The following is a 19,889-nucleotide window of genomic DNA, read 5'->3' as shown; positions in this document are numbered from 1 at the left end:
TGCAGGCATTTCAGGAAACATATCCTTCAGAATGAGACCAGTATTGTATACTTTCTATTTTGTTTTTTAAATGTAGCATTTATACTTTGATCAGACCTGGTGCATCTATAGGCAGAATCTTCCACATGTTCTGTTCATAAACTCTCTTACTATATTAAGTAACATTATAGAAGAATTTTCTATATTTTCCTTGCAATGAAAAATATAACAAAATTCTGCCGGTAAAGGACCCTCTGCTTTTAGTTATTTTAATTAGCATATTAAACTGAGGTGGGGAGAGAGAGAGAGAAACATCAATAGGTTGCACCCTATGCTCCCTGATGGGGACTGAACCTGCAGTCTCCTTTTGGTGCATCTCAGTGATTCCCAACCTGAATATCCTGAACCTCTAGTACATAACAGTGCAAACCGTGAACCCCTAAAATAAACGTGCATATAGCCTAATATAGCATTATGTTTAAAGCCCACTGAGATGCCTTTATGACTGACAAAATAAAAATCTCAACGAATAGTTCAAGTACGACTCCTCTTATGTAAGGATGGGGAGGGGTGGGATTGTTTGTTTTGTTTTGTTTTATTTACCTTAACAATGTCTTAATCCTTGATAATATAGAGGAACTCTGACTACCTGGTTCTGAGATTTTGGGGCACTTTAGGAACAGCAGCGATTTTTGGTGTCTTTGAGGAGAATAATGCCCAAAGGATCCCTATGTAAAGGATCCCTTGAAGATTCCTCATGAGTGGCCCTTCATCCTTCCTAAGACTAACTCCCCCCGACAAATAACAATAGGCTGAGTAACCCTGGGTCTTTGAGAGATAACACAAGAATGCAGCCCCCTGGAGTGGTGCAACATAGTGAGTGCACACATGGAAACTTTTATTCCTAAGGCTACAAAATGTAAGAATACTATCACTTGTATATCACAGTTATGTCAAATTTTAGCATCATGTAGAATGTGCAAACCAACACTATAGGCAATACCGATAGCTAAGAGAGTACAGAGGTGTGCCTTCTTAGGACATAAACTGAATCCCTACCAGATTTCACCTAAATCCAGTGTCTGAAGTGAGTTAAAGGAATGGAACTGAGGGAAGGAAATAAGCTGGAGCCACATGGACTCCACATGTTGGTGACTTGACTGCTTGTTTACTTATTTATTTACTAGAGGCCCTGTGCACAACGTTCCTCACTGGGAGTTGTGGGGGGCGGGAGGGCCCTCCATCCAGCCTGCACCCTCTTGCAGTTCCGTAGTTCGGGACCCCTCGGGGGGGTGTCCGCTGCGTTCACCAGCCATGAGCCCAGCTTCTGACTGAGCGGCACTCCCCCTGTAGGAGCGCACTGACCATCAAGGAGCAGCTCCTTCATTGAGCATTTGCCCCCTGATGGTCAGTGCATGTCATAGCAACCAGTCCTTCCACAGTTAGGTCGATTTGCATATTAGAGTTTTATTATATACTAGAGGCCCGGTGCATGAAAATTCACTGGAGGGAACGGTCCCTCAGCCTGGCTTGTCCCTTTCACAGTCTGGAAGCCCTCAGGGGTGGGAGGTGACCTGGCGATCAAGGGAAGGTAATGCACCACACACCTCTGCTGCAGCCATTGCTGGCAGTGCAAGCCTCAGCCGGCCCTGGTTACCTGCACCTCAGGCGGCCCTGGGCGGCTGGGAGGTTGAAGAGCCTGGGGGACTCCGGAGGAGGGCACACGGGGTGGGCCTGGCCTTGCTGCCCACCTGCCGCCCCAGTGGGGTTGAGAAGACTGGGCACTGCCATCTTGTGGCTGTGGGCCCCGCCATATTTGAGGGCAGGGCAGTCAATTAGCATATCCCCTCATTATTGGCTGAGGGTGCCACTATCTTCGAGGGAAGGGCAGTCAATTAGTATATTCCATCCTTATTGGCTGTGGGTGCCGCCATCTTTGTGATGGCATGAGGGTCAATTAGCATATTCCCTCTTTATTAGATAGGACTAGAGGCCCAGTGCATGAAATTAATGCACAGGACTGGGGGGTGTCTCTCAGCCCAGCCTTCACTCTCTCTAATCAGGGATCCCTCTCACAATCCAGGACCGCTGGCTCCTAACCACTCACCTGCTTGCCTGCCTGACTGCCCCTAACCACTCTGCCTGCTGGCCTGCTTGCCCCCAAGTGCCCCCCCTGTTGGCCTGCTCTCCCCTAACTGCCTCTACCTGGGCCCCGCCACCATGGCTTTGTCCGGAAGGACATCCAGAAGGTCTCCCAGTCTAATTAACATATTACCCTTTCATTAGTATAGACTAGAGGCCTGATGCATGAAATTCATGCAAGGGGCTCTGCCCTCACAGCCCCAACTGCCTCGGCCCACCCTTGAAGCCCTGGCTTCCTCCAGAAGGTCCTCCAGAAGGATGTCTGGAAGGTTGTTCAGCTGTTCGGTGTAATTAGCATATTAGCTCTTTACTATATAGGACTAGTAGGACATATTTTTAAATGCTTTTTTAAATCCTCATCTGAGGATATGCTCTGATAGATTTTTTGGTTTATTTTAGAAAGACAAAGGTGGGAGAGGTGGGGAGAGAGAGAGAGAAACATCAATAGTTTGCACCCTACGCTCCCTGATGGGGATTGAACCTGGAACCTCCTTTTGGTGCATGGAACAAGACTCCAACCAAGTGTGCCACCCAGCCAGGGGCCAGGGCTTGACTGCATATTTATTATTGTTGATTATATTTAGGACCAATGAAACCCTGATTAGTTTTTCTAGTTGCTTCTTAACTTTTTGTAGCTATCTACTGTAAATCATTTACACTGTCCTTAAGAACAAAGTACATTTCACTTAAAAATAGTTTTTCCTTTGATATCTTCTTTGGAATGTGCTCATTTTCTTAAAATTAGCATTGCCAGGTGTGATTATAATCATATAAAGGCGTATTGCTTTACAAAATAAAATGCTAGATTCTTTTCCTTATTCCTTTATTTTTATGAAATATTAAATCAAACACTGTGTGTAGGTGATGTGTGCATATAACAGGGAAGCTATAATTAACTACAGCTTCCTCTCTCCTTAGGCCAAGATAATTTGAGGTCCTAAACTTTCAATACCAAAGGCACTATGTGAGATAAGAATAAGATAAAGGGATTAAGTCTATCACTGTGTTAAAGAAACCTTAAATTTGAATATTGGGAATACAACAGAAACCTATAATTCTCTCCCTGACCCTCTGTTTGTTACATGGTTTTTCTAAATTCTTTGCCTGGGCCTCTGTTTATGCTTGTTTTTCTTTGAGGTAGTAAAATGTAAAGAAATTCATACTAGAAAATATTTCTATATGTGAAAGTCCATGTATTCCTGTATATGAACGTCACCTATGAAGAACCAATTACTCTGCCTTTAATTTTGCCTATAGCCAAAGAAATACTTAATATTTAGGATTTATAGCTAATTTAGTTTCTAATAAGAGATAGAGGTGAACTTTTTATAGAGAAAGAACCAATGATGGACTCAGTACCAAGTCCACTGATTTCGCTTGTAATCACCAGGCCTCTGGGTCACTTTTATAAATCTGATCACTATAAATCCAAAGGTAAAATGAATAGAGTGATAAAAAGAGTAACATAAACCCAAGATTAAAGTGACTACCTAAGAGACTGGTTAAAATGGATTAGTTCCCTTGCAGCAGTCATTGATGACATTTAAAGAACAAATAGACCAATATTGAATGACATAAAGCAAGAAGAGGCTGTCTGCTAGAGGTGACACTTAGGACAGGTTTTATTACGGCTATGCTTCTGTCTCAAAAGCACAAACTCTCTGTTCATACCCATTTGTGTTATAACTGATTAACGCAATAAATCAGGTTCCATTGAAGTTCACTTTGGTTTCTTCTTTTGTAAAGTAGAAAAATGAAAAGGCAATTCTCTTTGTCTATAAAACTAATAGGCCTTATTATTTTGAAAAATAAAAACTCACTGAAAGTAAAGTTCGGTGGGATGTCTAAAACTATCAAATAAAAATTAATTATGACTTTAGAAATAAAACTATCCCATAGGAATTGTTACCTTTTTCATTCAGTCATTCAGAATTTATGGTTAAAAATTAAACAATCTTATTTTATTAATTACTAGAGGCCTGGTGCATGAAATTCATGCACAGGTAGGGTCCCTAGGCCTGGCCTGCAATTAGGGCCAATCAGGTTCTTCACCTCTTCCTTCCCTTGCTCCCTCAGTGCCCCGCTGCTAGTCGCCTGCCATGTTCCACACCACTCCCTGATGGTCAGTGCACGTCATAGCAAGCGATCGAACTCCTGGTCTCCCAGTTGAACTCCCGAGGGGACAATTTACATATTAGTCTTTTATTATATACGAAGGATTTTCCCCTAAAAATTAAAGCATAAAAAACTCCAGTTTGATTATACTGTGGTAGTGAATGCATAACTAACAGGGCTAGATACAGAATAGGTATTGGGTAAATAGCTATGAACTGGCTAGTTGATACACTGAAACTTTCATTCACAATGGAAACTATGTCCCTTAGTACTATATTTTGTTTGAAATCTCTCCATCTTCAAACATTATCACCAAGTCAAGGAAAGTTTAGGCCATCCTGACAGTCAAACAAAGACATATTTCTTTTACAGCTACTTCAACTTTTGCTCTAGATCTTTTGAAATGCTTTGCATTTTCCCTGCCCTGCTATCTACAACATGATCTGTGTGTATTTTACTCATCTCAGCTAACAGATATGTGGACATGCTAACAAATAAAATTCTTGTTCCAGGGCCTTTAAGCCAATATGGAAAATTTCAGAAAAAGCATGCTGTGTTTGAGCCCCTTCACCATATCTTGATGAAGCTATGTGTATATTAGAAGGTTTAGAGAACAATGCTGGTAATGCTCAAAAGATGGCTAGCCATATTTATGAGATTACTAGTTCTAGTAAGACCACTCTCTCCTCCTTTAAAAGATGCATGTCTTGCCCTAACTGGTTTGGCTCAGTGGATAGAGTGTCGGCCTGCGGACTGAAGGGTCCCAGGTTCGATTCCAGTCAAGGGCATGTACCTTGGTTGCGGGCATATCCCCAGTAGGGGGTGTGCAGGAGGCAGCTGATTGATGTTTCTCTCTCATCGATGTTTCTAACTCTCTATTCCTCTCCCTTCCTCTCTGTGAAAAATCAATAAAATATATTTTTTAAAAAAGATGCATGTATCACTGAAGAGCATTCTTTACCCTAAGTAATATTTAAAGACACAGACAAGGGCCTACAAAGGAATATTCAAAAACTAAACATAAAAAATGGATATGCCATTTTTGGTCATGATGCAACACAGGTGGCCACAGGGATTAAGCAGATAATATCCTACATAATAAAGAGCTAATATGGTAATTAAACTGAACAGCCCAACAACCTTCTGGACGAAGCCGGGACTGCGAGGGCCAGCTGAGGCTGCAGGGCCAAGCCCCTTGCGCGAATTTCATGCATTGGGCCCCCAGTAGGTGAATAAAACAATATGTTCCAGTTGTAAGAAAAACAGCAGAATAAAGGCTACTAAAAAGGATAAAGAGATTTTGACCTCAATGTGAGGAAAACAGTGGGGAGTCATGGGAAATGTAGCCATCCTCACACTGTAAGTCTTGGCTCCAACAGAGAATGGCCATGATACGAGCTCCTTAAAGACAGAGACCTATATTTTGTTTGAAATCTCTCCATCTTCAAACATTATCACCAAGTCAAGGAAAGTTTAGGCCATCCTGACAGTCAAACAAAGACATATTTCTTTTACAGCTACTTCAACTTTTGCTCTAGAGCTTTTGAAATGCTTTGCATTTTAGATACCAGCTTCTGAAAAAATATCAGAAGTAAAGGTACCTGCTCCACCTTAGGCTGATCATATAATTAGGACAATAGTTGTTACATATAAAATAATCTTTAGATTTCAAACATTCTAATAGAGGCTATTAATCAAACCTTTGATGAATCCAGGGTCTCAGAAGTAGAAGGTCATTTCCCTTCACTTCAAGTTACTACCAAACATGGATCACTTTTGTCAGCGTTGGCAACCCTTATCTGCTATTTTATTATCTATGATGGTGTGACCTTGTAACCATGTCGTCACTACCTGGAAGAGTGGGGTGTCCATTATTATGAAATCCTTGCAATTAAACAACCAACCATATATGGAATTTTGCTCTGTTCAGCAAACTGAGCTCTTCTGACAAATGTATACCCCTATCTCTCACCTCTTCTTCTCTACTGTATTTCAATATATGATCCAAACAGTGTTTTAATTTTCGTTCCAGAATGAAGCTCCTCTCTCATCTCCTTCCCCCATCCCCTAGCTCTGCTCCCTATATGGGGCCCTCTCACTCCTAAGCCTATCCCAGGGGGTCCTACTCCTTTTTCCTCATGGTTTCTGTCCAGATTGTCATTCAGGCTGGGTTTTCACCAGTGAAACTGACAGGAGCCTGGGCTATTCCAGAATTTACACATAGAAGGTATTTAGGAGCCATGTTCTGTTAACGTGGGGGTGGTATGGGAGGTGGACGCTAATAGACATATTAAAGCTTCATTTATAAAAACAAGCATTTTATTAACAAACAGGATTTGTTTGCCTATTGTGAGTGGGCATCAATGGGTACTATGAGGGTAGGATTACTAAAACATGTGCTCACCTGCTTTTGGTGCTGCTATTAGAGATGGGGGTGATCCACCACTAAGGTCCCACCCACAGGAGAAGGAAATGAAGAAAAATGGCCTTTCAGACCTAACCTCAAAGTGAAACAGCTATGAGAGGAACTCATTTTTCTCTTGTTAATATTGTTGATCACCTTCCTCGATACTTTAGTATGTCATGCTAAAAAAAAAGTCTATATTTTACTCTAGCAAAAGCCCCTTGACATGTACTATGGCCCCAGGAGAAAGGCGGAGATGTGTCTTGCCCTAGAAGAAAGGAATGGAGAGAAAAAGATGAGTTTCATCACAATAGAAACAACCCATTGACCATACAATGTGGGGAAAACACCATAGGTAGGTCCATGGCTCCCTGAAAAGATTTTTTCTCTCTCGCCAAATGATAACAGAAGTACACCTGCAAATAAATTGCCAAGTTGCTATTGGCTTAAGGCAGAGGGGGTAGAGGGGAGTGAATCAAAAAGATTGTCTCCTCAAAATGCTTTTATTGTCTTAAGAGTCAGGGTAATATCTAGCTCGCTTCAGCAAACTGAGCTCTTCTGAGGATCTTAACAAATTTATACCCTCATCTCTCACCTCTTCCTCTCTTCTGTATTTCATAGGCAGCTTGGTTAACTGACTGCACTACTACAAATAGACTCTGTCACTTCAGAAATAAGATTGTCCTTTTAGAGGCAGATTGATGAACTTGGTGCCAAGGTTTTAGAACATGACTAGGGCAAATGCTATCCCCCATAAATCCTATATTGACAAATGTCCTATCCAATCCAGATGATTCTGTTGGTCAAATTGCCTTTATCAAGGCATAACTGCAAGGCACAGGACACAGAAAACCATTGGCAACTTCTGGGAAATGAGTTAGTGAGCCCATTGTTTAAAGAGCAAAATGTAAATGAACAATTTAGTATTATAAAATATCATAAGAAGAATCTCTTAATTGTATCTCACCCTCAAAAAATATGTCCATAAGCAAAACATGCTGCCAATTATACTTGAAAGGTGCATTCTGATGCCAAAGATATTATTACAATATTTTAAGTTTTAAAATTGATGAGAAAATATCTCTGGATTTTCACAGACTATTATTATTGGATGCAAATAGCTAAGGAGATGTGATATAGTTCAGTCATTGACATTTTCTTGTTATCATATCAAAATACCTTCATAACATAGAGTTCAGGAAGAGATGCTTATCTGAGTTAAGCCTTCCATAGAAAAGAATAGGTAATGGGAGGCAAGCCCAACACATCCTAACTACATAGATGTTAAGGTTTTGCTAAATGTTTGAAAAACAAATTCAGATTTAGGGGGAGAACCTTCTAGGCATAAACTAATGCACTATAAACAAGTGCCTAAGAAAATAAGCATTGAACTATTCATGTCATAGAACCCAGAAAACCCTCAACTTATCATTGTCCATTTAAATATGCTCAGTTTAAACTTTTTTGAAAATACCACTTATGTTTGGGTAGCTATCATCTTTCAGAAGTTCATACTCGCTTTGTACCATTCCTGTTCCCATGAACAGATTAAACTGAAAATGCTTTTAAGTAACATTCCCCTCGAACTTCTGTAGAAATGCATGGGCTAATGTCAGAGGCATTGAAATCCTAGAATGTGAGATCCTATGGCTGAATGAATCCAGAAGAGAAAAGCCCAAGGTTGGACTTCTCCCTCTCCTGACACTTCATTAGGAACCTAAACACTTTTTTCTTAGAAGAAATATATGACTCCTTAACATGACTTTATACAAGGAGCAGAAACTCCCTGCTCAGGCTTCTACCACAAAATCGAACTTTGATCCCAGATCTATTCATAGAAACAAACTTTCACCGATGCCTTGGACTTTATGTGCACACAAACTTTAAACTCTCAGTGAGTTCCAAACTTCATTTGCCTATCTGCCCACTTGACACCATCCTTTGAATATTTAATAAGTGTCACTATCTTAATACTGTGTCCTGACCTGCTCTTTTTGAATTCTCATCACTTACTGTCATATGGGGATTGCCTCCCATCTGGCTGTTCAAACGAGGAACCCAGGAGTGTCTGCCTTGATTTCTCATTTAATATCATTCCCTACCTCCACTCCAGCAGCAGCAGAAAATGCATACCAAACCCTTAAGTTTAATTTCCCCTGTTATTGTGACTACATACCATAGAAGAGTCTACCATTATCTCTTGCCTAGACTCTCTAATCTTTTTTTCCAGAGTTATATTTTTAAATGCAAATCAGCTTCTGTTACTACTCTGCTCTAATTTTTCCAGTGGTTTCCCATTGCATTCCAACTATTATTTACTTTGCTCTGTATGCTTCAGTTTTCTCATCTGTAAAATGAAACCAGTAATGATAATACTGCCTCCTACAGTCACTATGAAGATCAAATGACTCAATATATGTAAAGCTGTTGAAACAGTTCTTGATGAGAGAAATGTCATAACAGTAGAGTGGTCATTTACAACTAAAACGTAAAGCTCTTACCAAGTCTGACCCTTATGCCTCCTCCCAGCCTTCATCGCATACCATTGTCCTGTTCCTCTATGGATCTGGTCTCCTTTACCTTTCTCAGACACATTAGGCTCATTTCCTTCTAGAGCAGTGATGGCGAACACTTTGAGCTCAGCATGTCAGCATTTTGAAAAACCCTAACTTAACTCTGGTGCCATGTCACATATAGAAATTTTTTGATATTCGCAACCATAGTAAAACAAAGACTTATATTTTTGATATTTATTTTATATATTTAAATGCCATTTAACAAAGAAAAATCAACCAAAAAAAATGAGTTCGCGTGTCACCTCTGACACATGTGTCATAGGTTCGCCATCACTGTTCTAGAGGCTTTGACCTCTGTCCACCCTGTAAGAATCAGCTGCCAGCCCTCTCTGAACTCGTTCCTTTTTATCATCCAAGTCTCAGATCCTGTGCCACTTCTTAATGAGACTTTCATTAGCACGCTTTGCAGTGACTACCACATCACCCTTCATAGTATTTACTAATTTCTAAATTTGTTTATGTAGTTGTAAACTCCTTTGTCATCTCTGTCTTCATTTAACTCTATGACATCAGAGCACATTGTTGTTACTTGCTATCTGACTTTGGGCAGGTATTTAACCTCTTTGGGTCACAATTCCCTCACAGAAAATTATGTAAATTAATACCTTCATCGTAGAATTATGAGAGTTAAGGTAGTACATTCATGTCTAGCACCTAATAGTGCCTGAAAATAAGTGATCATCACACATCAGCTTCTTCTTTAAAACAAAAACTAAATAAAATGTGTTGTATAAAGCAAATCTGTATCTGAGAAGAGAATTTATTAGGAGTAGAAATTATTGGGGCATTGGCCTGATACGCAGAGAAAGTTGCTCTGAGAGCACCTTGCACATGTTGGGCAAGGAATAGGACCAACTGTCAGAAACCTGAGAATTTCTGAGTCTATGTTGTGGGCTATGATTTGTATCTAGTAGGAGACATAAAACTTTGGTCTCAGAAAAAAACATGATAGGGCTTCCTTGCCTTTCTACTTCCTTTGTAGCCTGCCCAGCTGGACTGGATGGCTGGAGAAAGACAGAAAGACCTCTGGTTATTAATGTCAGTGATCTTGATACAAAACTCCCAAGATGAGTTTCCAAGGTCTCCCAATGATGGGCCTCACGATGTACCCTAACATCTCCTTTTACTTAGTAAATTGAGTGTTTCCTCCCACCCACCTGGACTAACCTAACTTAATGTACGTTGGCAAGGAAGTGGGGTTCCTCCTTTTGGAGGGTTGCTTGTAGCACAGTCAACAGCAACTTTCTTCTTTGAACTGAGGCTTGAGGTGTCTCATTTCTTCTGCTAATACTCTCTCTCTAAGTTGTCAATAAATCTTATCACAGCTAACACAGCATGTCATTAGTGAGGGACATCATGCATCTTGCATGAAGCCCAAGAAACATTTACCACTTTTTCTATATAGAGTTTTGACACAACTAGCAAAACCATCAATCCATTTACGCCTGAGATACAGCCAACATCACAGAAAACAAATGGCAATATACAGAGGTTGTTCATTTTAGTATAAGCTTGTTCTTTTTGTGTGTGACATCTCATTTTAATTATAGAAGACATAATTAATAAATTTGCAATCCCCGTTACCCTCAATCTGTCCATGGTATAATTTTACCCTTTGACTTATGTCTAAAAGACAGAGCAACTTTAGTGAGGAACAGCTCTGGATTGAGAGGTAAACACATTCATCTTCCCATTAGTTCTGATGAAATCTATCCACAGACAGGTTATGTGCCAGGACACTGATATATGCCATGAGGATGAACTGCTATGAACTCCATTTCAGCGAAGTCTTCCAGATGGAAAATAAATTAGAAAGCTTCCTCCGGAGAAAATGAACAGGAAAAATTTGAGTCTTTTGGTTTAGGAGCTTTGCCTAGAGTTAGTTCCTCTTTGGGAAATTCAGTGAATGTGTTCGTAGCAATTCTAGGAAGCCTTGAGATCTTTCAAGACAAACATTATGGTCTTATGTAAATTTAAGTAAACTTTCTTGGGGGATATATCCCAGGGAAGTAAATTTGAAAACAAATTTTAAGAGTTCACTGCAACTTGACTCTTTAAAGAATAAAATATGCATATTTACTCTTGCTTGACTTTAGAAGAAATCTAATTGGGAATATAGAAGCTGTGTAAAATAAAATGTAGAAAAAAATGGAAATGATCTTCAACTTTTAGAAATACATAAAAATAGCTATATCATGCAAGATGTTCCCAGAAACATAGAAAAGTATGTATTCGAATAAGATCTGTGTTCTCCAAGCAGGGTCTTGAGACATGATCCGGATCAGTTGTTACCCACAAACAAGGGACTCTCAAGACTATCATTCTAAATGTGCACTTCCTAAATGAGTCAATGCTAACGACTGCTAACTTCAGACAATGGCAGTCATTTCTTAGTTCGCAGAAGTACACCACTGTGCCCAGCTTTACATTAGGCTGATGGCAAACACTACTTTTTCACACAGCCTCTTGTGTGCTATCTGACTCACACAGATTCACATTAGGAGCCCATGAATCAATGATCTATATTCCATTCGGCAAGGTAATGAAATAATCTATTCTCAGAAATGAGTTATCAGTGGCTCTGCATTAACGACATTTTTCATATTGACTGCAGCATAAATTCAGTGCAAAAACAGAGATTAAAATAGCAAAAGAATTTATAATTAAAATATAATAAAGGGGAAAGATAGTGCAGACATATTTTTCCTTATTTCTATTGCTAAGTATAACTTAATATTGTGGACATTACATATAAAACAAACCAAAGAAAGATTCTGAAATATGGAGACAAGAAGGTATGGACTGCCTAGGGACCTCAGAGCCCAGGAATCAACACAGTAGTGAGCTCCTTGGTTTGTTTTGTTTTTGCCTCATGTATCCCAGATATGGAGTCAAAGAAGCTATTAAATCAGAAATGCCAGCAAGTATATACAAACAGCAGCCTACCCTCTATACCCAAATAATAAAGAAAAGGATAGCTTAGCAAGATAGAATCCTTTAGATCAGTGGTCGGCAAACTGCGGCTCGGCAAACCGCGGCTCGAGAGCCACATGCGGCTCTTTGGCCCCTTTAGTGTGGCTCTTCCACAAAATGCCGACTCTTCCACAAAATACCGACTTCTGCGCACGGGCCACGAAGTTTCAATCACACTATACGTGCACGCCCGCACGTGGTATTTTGTGGAAGAGCCACACTCAAGGGGCCAAAGAGCCACACATGGCTCACGAGCCACGGTTTGCCGACCATGGCTTTAGACAATAGCCACTCTACTCCAGCCAAATACCACAGGAAAAAAGTTCAGCCCCAACTGGACACATGCCAGCCTAGGCTGAGTACAGTTCCTACCCTTCCACCAGAGTCAGGCTATAATGAGGTGCTGTATCCCCTGCTGGGGTCATGTCAGAGAAGACTGAGGAAGGAGCTGGGACTTTCATCACCAATGGGAGGTAGCCAGCTCCTCTCCACCAGTGTTAGTGCTCAATAGACACCATATATGGAGCCCGGACTTCTACCCCTATCTGGTAGTAATGAGAAGTCCCCCCCCACCACCCTACCCCACCACCAAACTCTTGGTATCAAAAGAGGCCAAATGGTGAACCTGGACTTTTATTCTAACTTGATAAGCATGAGATGGCACACTTCCATGTCATCGATGGTGGTGTCAGAGGAGGCCAGGGAGCAGAAGATTTAACTGGCCCTAAGTTTCTAGCAATTGTACTTTTATACCTGATTTTGAAAATTATCATTCATTTCTCAAATATTCTTCTTTATTTAAATCAGTATAATCTATAATTTTGTATCACCGTTATTAAATTATTCCTCACAGAATGCATGGATAAAAAAAAAGCATCTTACATTTTTTTGCTAACAATAAAAGTAAAATAAAACTGAGGTATAGGGGTGCTGAGGGAATTACTTGCAGTTGAATGGAAAGTCAGCTATGAAGCTGAGCCTTAATTTTATACATTATTTTTATTAATTTAGTCATTCTTTATTTACTGTGCCCTATGGTTCTAAGAAAAAAAGTACCAAGAAATAAAAGGCTCCACCTTCAAAGAACTCATAAGTTAGTGGAAGAGAAAAAAATGTATAAATATGATAAATCAATATAATTTTATATTGAGGTGTTTTACTCAATTCTTAGACCACAAACTCCTATGTTTATAGATTCCTTTCTTATTTTAAGTATAATTCGTGTTTTTTATTATTGAAAACTTCTGCCTCTATCATACATTTTATCCCAGTCTATCAGCCATTTCTTCTCATTTGTTTGTCTATACCCCATACTAAAGCACTGTGGTCACTCAATACTACCCCCAATTCTCTTGCTTTCCTTTTTGTCCTATCAATTGATTGATTGATTCATTCATTCATTCAATCAAACAATCAACAAATATATATTAAACATCTACATTTATAGGCACTGTCTTACTCGCTGAGGGTAGAGCAGTGAAGCAAATCAACTGTCCTGAAGTTTATGTGGCTGAGGATTAAGCCATCATTTTACCTTCTCTCTTGACACTCTGACTTAACACTACCAAGGGGAAAGAAGTCACACAATAGGATGTATTGATGTAATTACAAATACATCATCTTCTCCTCTTTCAGTCTTTAAACTTAACTAATGAGCTGTCTGTGACTCCCCCTCTGTCCCTTAACCCAGTGTTTCCCCTTATCCTCAAATCATCTACTCCCTAATCCCCCACCACTTGCCAATGGCCTTGCCTCTTTCTTCACTAAGAAAAGCAACTTCATCGTGTGAGAAGTTCCTCAGTTGCTGCTTCTTCACCCTGAATTCATCGTCTCTATTCCTCTCTGATAGTTGAATTCCTCCATTGTGTTTCATAACTTGCCCACTCAAGTTTCCCCAAAGATGTTGTCCTATTAACTAACATCATGTCTTTCTTGTGCATTCAACTTCTATGATGAGTCTTTCTCCTTTGCCTTCTAGCTAGAAAAAAAAAAAGAAATATAAAACTCTCTTCTTTGATTTCTTCTTAAGTCACTATTCTATGTCCTCCATTTCCCTTAAAATAAAATAAAATGAAATAAAAACAGTAAATAGAACCCGACCTATGTACCAGGAGGTCACAGTTTGATTCCCAGCCAGGACACATGCCAGGGCTGTGGGCTCTATCCCAGTGCGGGGCGTTCAGGAGGCAGCCAATCAATGATTCTCTTTCACCATTGATGTTTCCATCTCTCTCTCTCCCTCTCCCTACCTCTGTGAAATCAATAAAAATATATTTTAAAAAATAAAACAGTAAATTGAGTGACCCGCAATGAAGAGAAACTTTTAAATGTCCAGTGTAATGCCCTGTGTTCTAGGAGATCTCATGAGTGACAGTGAGGTCAGAAAAGCTCACTGTGAAAACTTAATCTATATTGGAATACTATTCATAGGTCTTAGTGTGCTGGCAAGTTGTCTGCACTCATTAAAGGCAGGGGCAGCATTTCATAACCATTTGCCAAAGTTTGGAAACCCACCATAAGACATACATGGGGAGCCTGACAACAGTCACAGGAAAGCACAGAGTTTGGGGGGGAAAGACTTTTGACACCAGGAGAGAGCTTAGGAGAGGCCCTGGACCAAGATGGTCTGTGCCTCTATTTGGCAAACAGGACAGAGCAGGCTGGCCCTTCTTCACCCACTCCTTTCTCAATCTGCCCTCTTTTCAAAGAGAACAAGTTCTTCCCTAAGGGTCACCTTGCTTTGGGTTCCCAGAAAACTCTGCTTCTACTCTGAACATCTGAGCATCATAACATCCCAGCACGTCAATGAAAGTACAAACTAGAAGGTGGAATTATCTGCTGGAGAAACAATAGAGTCCCCTCCACAGAAAAATAAAATAAAGTGAAAAATATAACAAATCAGTATTTGTTCTTGACAATAACTACAAGATCCAGAGAAGCAATGGCTATAAAAAGTTCTAACCTTTTCCCCAACAACTGCAATATCATTTCCATTATTTCTCTAGGTTCCCATTCTGAATTCAAAGTAATTTATCTGAAGTTCAGACACTGTCACTGTGATTTAGTTTCAGTTTTATGGCAACTGCAGGTCTCTAATAAGTATGCTCCTTTCATTGATTTTGTTCTCCTTCAGCTGCTACTGTAAATGTAATTGAAATTTTTTTTCTCTTGACCTCACTTTTTTTTTAACTGACAAGAGAGCAATCAGTATAGTATCCTATCAGTATCATATACCGCATTAATAAGAAATAGTTTCTTCTGGAAATGGACCTTCTTATCATTTCCATTTAACAAGTTATATGTTTAAAAAGCCCAAATACTCCCACCCTATTACATTTATTTTTGAGTACCCATTAGTTTCAGGAGTTAGGGTGGAAGGGGCCTTTTGAATTCGGGGGGGCGGGGGGAAGAGGGTGGTTGTTAGGGAATTGTACATGAAATAGATGTAGTAAGCTATTAGGCAATAGTTTTCACTTCTTTGAAGTTACTCTTCGGTGTTGAGGTTTCTCTCTGTTAATAAGCTAATACAGTGGTCGGCAAACTCATTAGTCAACAGAGCCAAATATCAACAGTACAATGATTGATTGAAATTTCTTTTGAGAGCCAAATTTTTTAAACTTAAACTATATAGGTAGGTACCTTGTTACTAACTTAATTAGGGTACTCCTAAGCTGGCCTTTGCTAAAAATATCCTCAATCTGATTGAGGTACATTCACTGAAGTCGACCCCTCCCAACTCTCCCATCCACACTCGTCTTGTATACTTGTTTCATCTATCTCCTTTCGTTCATCCTCTCTCTATGTCCAAACCATCGCAGCATACCTTTCTTAATCCTCGACACTACATCTTCTTTCACTCCACAACGTTCCCTAAAATTAACTTAATAAACTTTACTTAAAGTTTTAAGTCTTAGTTAAACTATAGGAACGTTGAATAAAACTTGATATCATACTTAAGAATGATATTATTTATTGATAAAATTAAATACCTGTAGGATTTGCAGCTGGTTGGAAAAATACAGGTAACTTTATGCTTCGAGTAGGTACTTTTGTCGCGCGCACGATTTGCGGACACGACTAGCACTAACCACTGCACAATGAGACTGCTGACTGTCTGGCTCACTCAACTCCTGCATGAACTGCACGCGCCTCCCCGGCATTGCGTCTCCCGTCACCCAACTGACCGACACCCCCCACTTCTTCTAACGCCACTTCTTCAAAATAGACCCGCCCAGGCTGAAAAACGACTTCTGGGCATGGGCCACGAAGTTTCAATCGCACTGTACGTGTGCGCCCGCACATGGTATTTTGTGGAAGAGCCACCTCAAGGGGCCAAAGAGCTGCATGTGGCTCGCAAGCCGCGGTTTGCCGGCCACTGGGCTAATACATTCATATAAGGCCGGGCTGCTTCCTATCCAATAGTTCATTTGAGACATTGTAAGTGAAAGAAGCCAAATACAGTGTCATGCTCAGGCAAACACAAGTACTTCCTGAGGAGAAAAGTGGTTAATCTTGACATAGGGACACTGACAGGCCTGTCCGTCATGAGTCAAAGACCAGATGTCTACTGTCTCTCATGCATAATCTTTGGAAACACAGACTAAATGTGATATACTGAAGGGCCAGCCACATTTCACTCATTTCCTTTTTTCTTTTTTACCTGAACTTTCCACCCTGATTTTTTCTTTTTTACCAAAACTTTTCTGCCCCTTCAATATACACTGTTTTCTCATATGTATTTGGTTAGTTTTTGGATGACACTACTCTGTTTTACTTATCTATTCAAGTTTATTCTTTTACTTTTAAAATATACTTTAGAATGGTAAATTAGATGCTTTTTCATTTGTCTTATTCAAAAATATTTTAGGTTTGCTTATACATTATTCATCCAAACAAGTGTTGTAAAAATGTTATAAAATGCCATAGAACTCCTCCCCCTTAGTATTTTCAAATGAATTTATTTCTACAAATATCAAACTACAATTTATTTGGGCATTTATTTATATCATAAAACAATTTTTGTTACTGTGTTTTATCAAACCTAGCACTTCATCAATAGTAAAATGCCATTATTTTATATGCAATTAAGAAAAAACTACTGGTAATTATAATAAGATACTATGAATTATGACATATATTTTACTGGTAACTTCAAAGATGATATAATTTGAAACTAAGTACGTCATAAAAACAAAATATGGTAACCCTTATCTTTGCAGTGGTGCCTAACTAATCCATCAGTAAGTTTGCCACATATTCAGTGGCTTGTTTTGTCTAAATTAGATGTTACTAGCCATTTAATTGGAGAACCACAGATACAGAAATATGCACAAATTCTAATCACACAGCTCAATGGATTATCACAAAGGAAACATACCCATTTAAACAAGCACCAAAAACAAGGCTTAGAATATTACCAGCACCCCAGCAATCCCTCTTTTGCTTCCTCTCTGTTGCCATTCTCCCCCACCCCCAGGGAAAATTCCTTTGAACAGCATGGATTAGTTTTGCTAGTTTTTGACCTTTATACTAATCGAACTTGGGATGGTGTACAATTATACACTGTGGACTCTTTGGTGTCTGGCTTTGTTTTCTTAACATTCCATTTGTGAGATTCACGCATTTTGTTGCAGCTATAGAGCTTCAGTCTCATTGCTATGTGGTGTTCCATGGTATAAAAATAACATTTATTCATCCCACTCTTCCTGGGAATTTGGGTAACTTTTTTCACATATTTCATTTTTATAGCAAGCACTATCCTTCCCTGAATATGACAATTCTAGAAATAACAAATGACCACCTCATTCTGTATGTAGGAAATAAAACACGTAAAAATATTTTAACACAGATGAACTAATTTCATTCTAAAGTTTCCTTCTGATAGGTAGCAATGATATTTTTGAAATATATTTTTCCAGGATCAGGAAGAGAATACAAGCAAAGCCATAGATTAGTCTGGGGTTTAGAGCCAAGAATTGGGAGAGGCTTTGTTCTAAATATTGCACAAAATCAGAGAGATGGCTCACTTTAGAAACCAAGTGTTGCCATCTTTGACTGGTTTTTCTCTGTTGAGTTTCTCTCATTTATCCCCCCCACCCCCATTTTCTCCTTTATTTTTCCAATAATGCTATCATCTGAAAAGTATCCTCAAATTCTTTAATCCAGTGGTGGAATGTCCCCCAAGATTTAAAAATGTAAATTTTAAAAGATATGATTTGATAGGTTAAGAAACAGCAGGGATTATATTTTGACAACAGCACTTATGTTTATCATTTCACTAGAGGCCCGGTGCATGAAAATTCATGCACTCTGTCGGGGGAAGGGAGGTCCCTCAGCCCGGCCTGTGCCCTCTCGCAGTCCAGGACCACTCAGAGGATGTCCACCTGCCGGCTAAGAACTGCTCCCTGGGGGGATCAGGCCTAAGCTGGTAGTCAGACATCTCTCTGGCAGCCGTGGAGCTTTTGGGGGATGTCCGAGTGATGGCTTAGGCCTGCTCATCGTTGGGAGCAGGTCTAAGCTTCAGTCAGACATCTTTAGTGCTGCTGAGGAGGCGGGAGAGACTCCCGCTACCTACGCTATGCTCGCAGCCGTCAGCCCAGCTTGTAGCTGAGAGGAGTTCACCCTGTGGGAGCACAGGGGGCAGCTCCTGCATTGACCGTCTGTCCCCTGGTGGTTAGTGCACATCATAGCAACCAGTTGTTCCTGGTTACTCTGCTGTTAGGGTCAATTTGCATATTACCCTTTTATTATATAGGATATTCACTCGCATGATAAAACTGAAGTAGAAAATCAGTGAAAATGCTACCTTACTAAATTTTCCAGTCTTCAGAAATACCTGAGGGTCTATGTTCATTTCTAAAATATTAGTTTTTTGATTAGGGGATCACAAGACAGTATTTTTAAATACAAAGAAGACTGAAAGAGGTGAATTCTCCAAAAGCCATCCTCCAAACACAGTCTCCTTCCTGTGAACTTTGCTGTGTCCTCAGGGAAGATAAGGGCAGCAGGCATCTGCTTTCATGCCTTCAGTCACAGATGCTCAGAAAGACCTGGAGGTGCACAGAGCTATGGAGGTAGCTTGGGCTTTTAAGTCAGCAGGCATCAGCATGGACAACTTAGCTTCTCTAAGTTTCCATTTTCTCATCGAGAAGGGGGGAACAGTCATGCCCATCTCACAGGACTATGGTGAAGAGTAAATAAAATGATACATGGAAAACATCCCAAGCAATGCACACAGCTTTCCTTTCCTTCCATCCACCATTAGATCTGTATGTTTAAAACCTATCTATCAGCATAACCCTTTTGTTAAATATCGCACACAGAACTATAAACAAACTAGTTAAAAGCAAGAAACAGTTGGAATTTGTATCTAAATTGTTCCTCCAGAGATCATGGGGGGTGGGGGGGTTGGGGGATGGCTACTGAGCAAAATGCTCTTCATCTGCATCAGAAAGACTGTGGGTCTTCTTTCCCACAAGATTCTTTGGAGGAAAAAACCTCTCAGGTTCATTTGACAGCTGAATTCCGGTATCTGCTAACCATTACAGGCAAGAGCTACATCTTATAGTTGCATCCAAATTACTCTTAATATTAAAAAGAAGCCCCTTTCTTCTTCCCTTGAAGGGAAACAGGAAGCAGCTATTCACTGGCACATGTACATTATTTATTGCAAGCTTGTTATGTCTCACAATCGCCTTAGA

Source organism: Myotis davidii, unplaced genomic scaffold (assembly GCF_000327345.1).
Source record: "Myotis davidii unplaced genomic scaffold, ASM32734v1 scaffold130, whole genome shotgun sequence".
Lineage (NCBI taxonomy): Eukaryota > Metazoa > Chordata > Mammalia > Chiroptera > Vespertilionidae > Myotis > Myotis davidii.
This window is presented reverse-complemented; position numbering follows the sequence as displayed.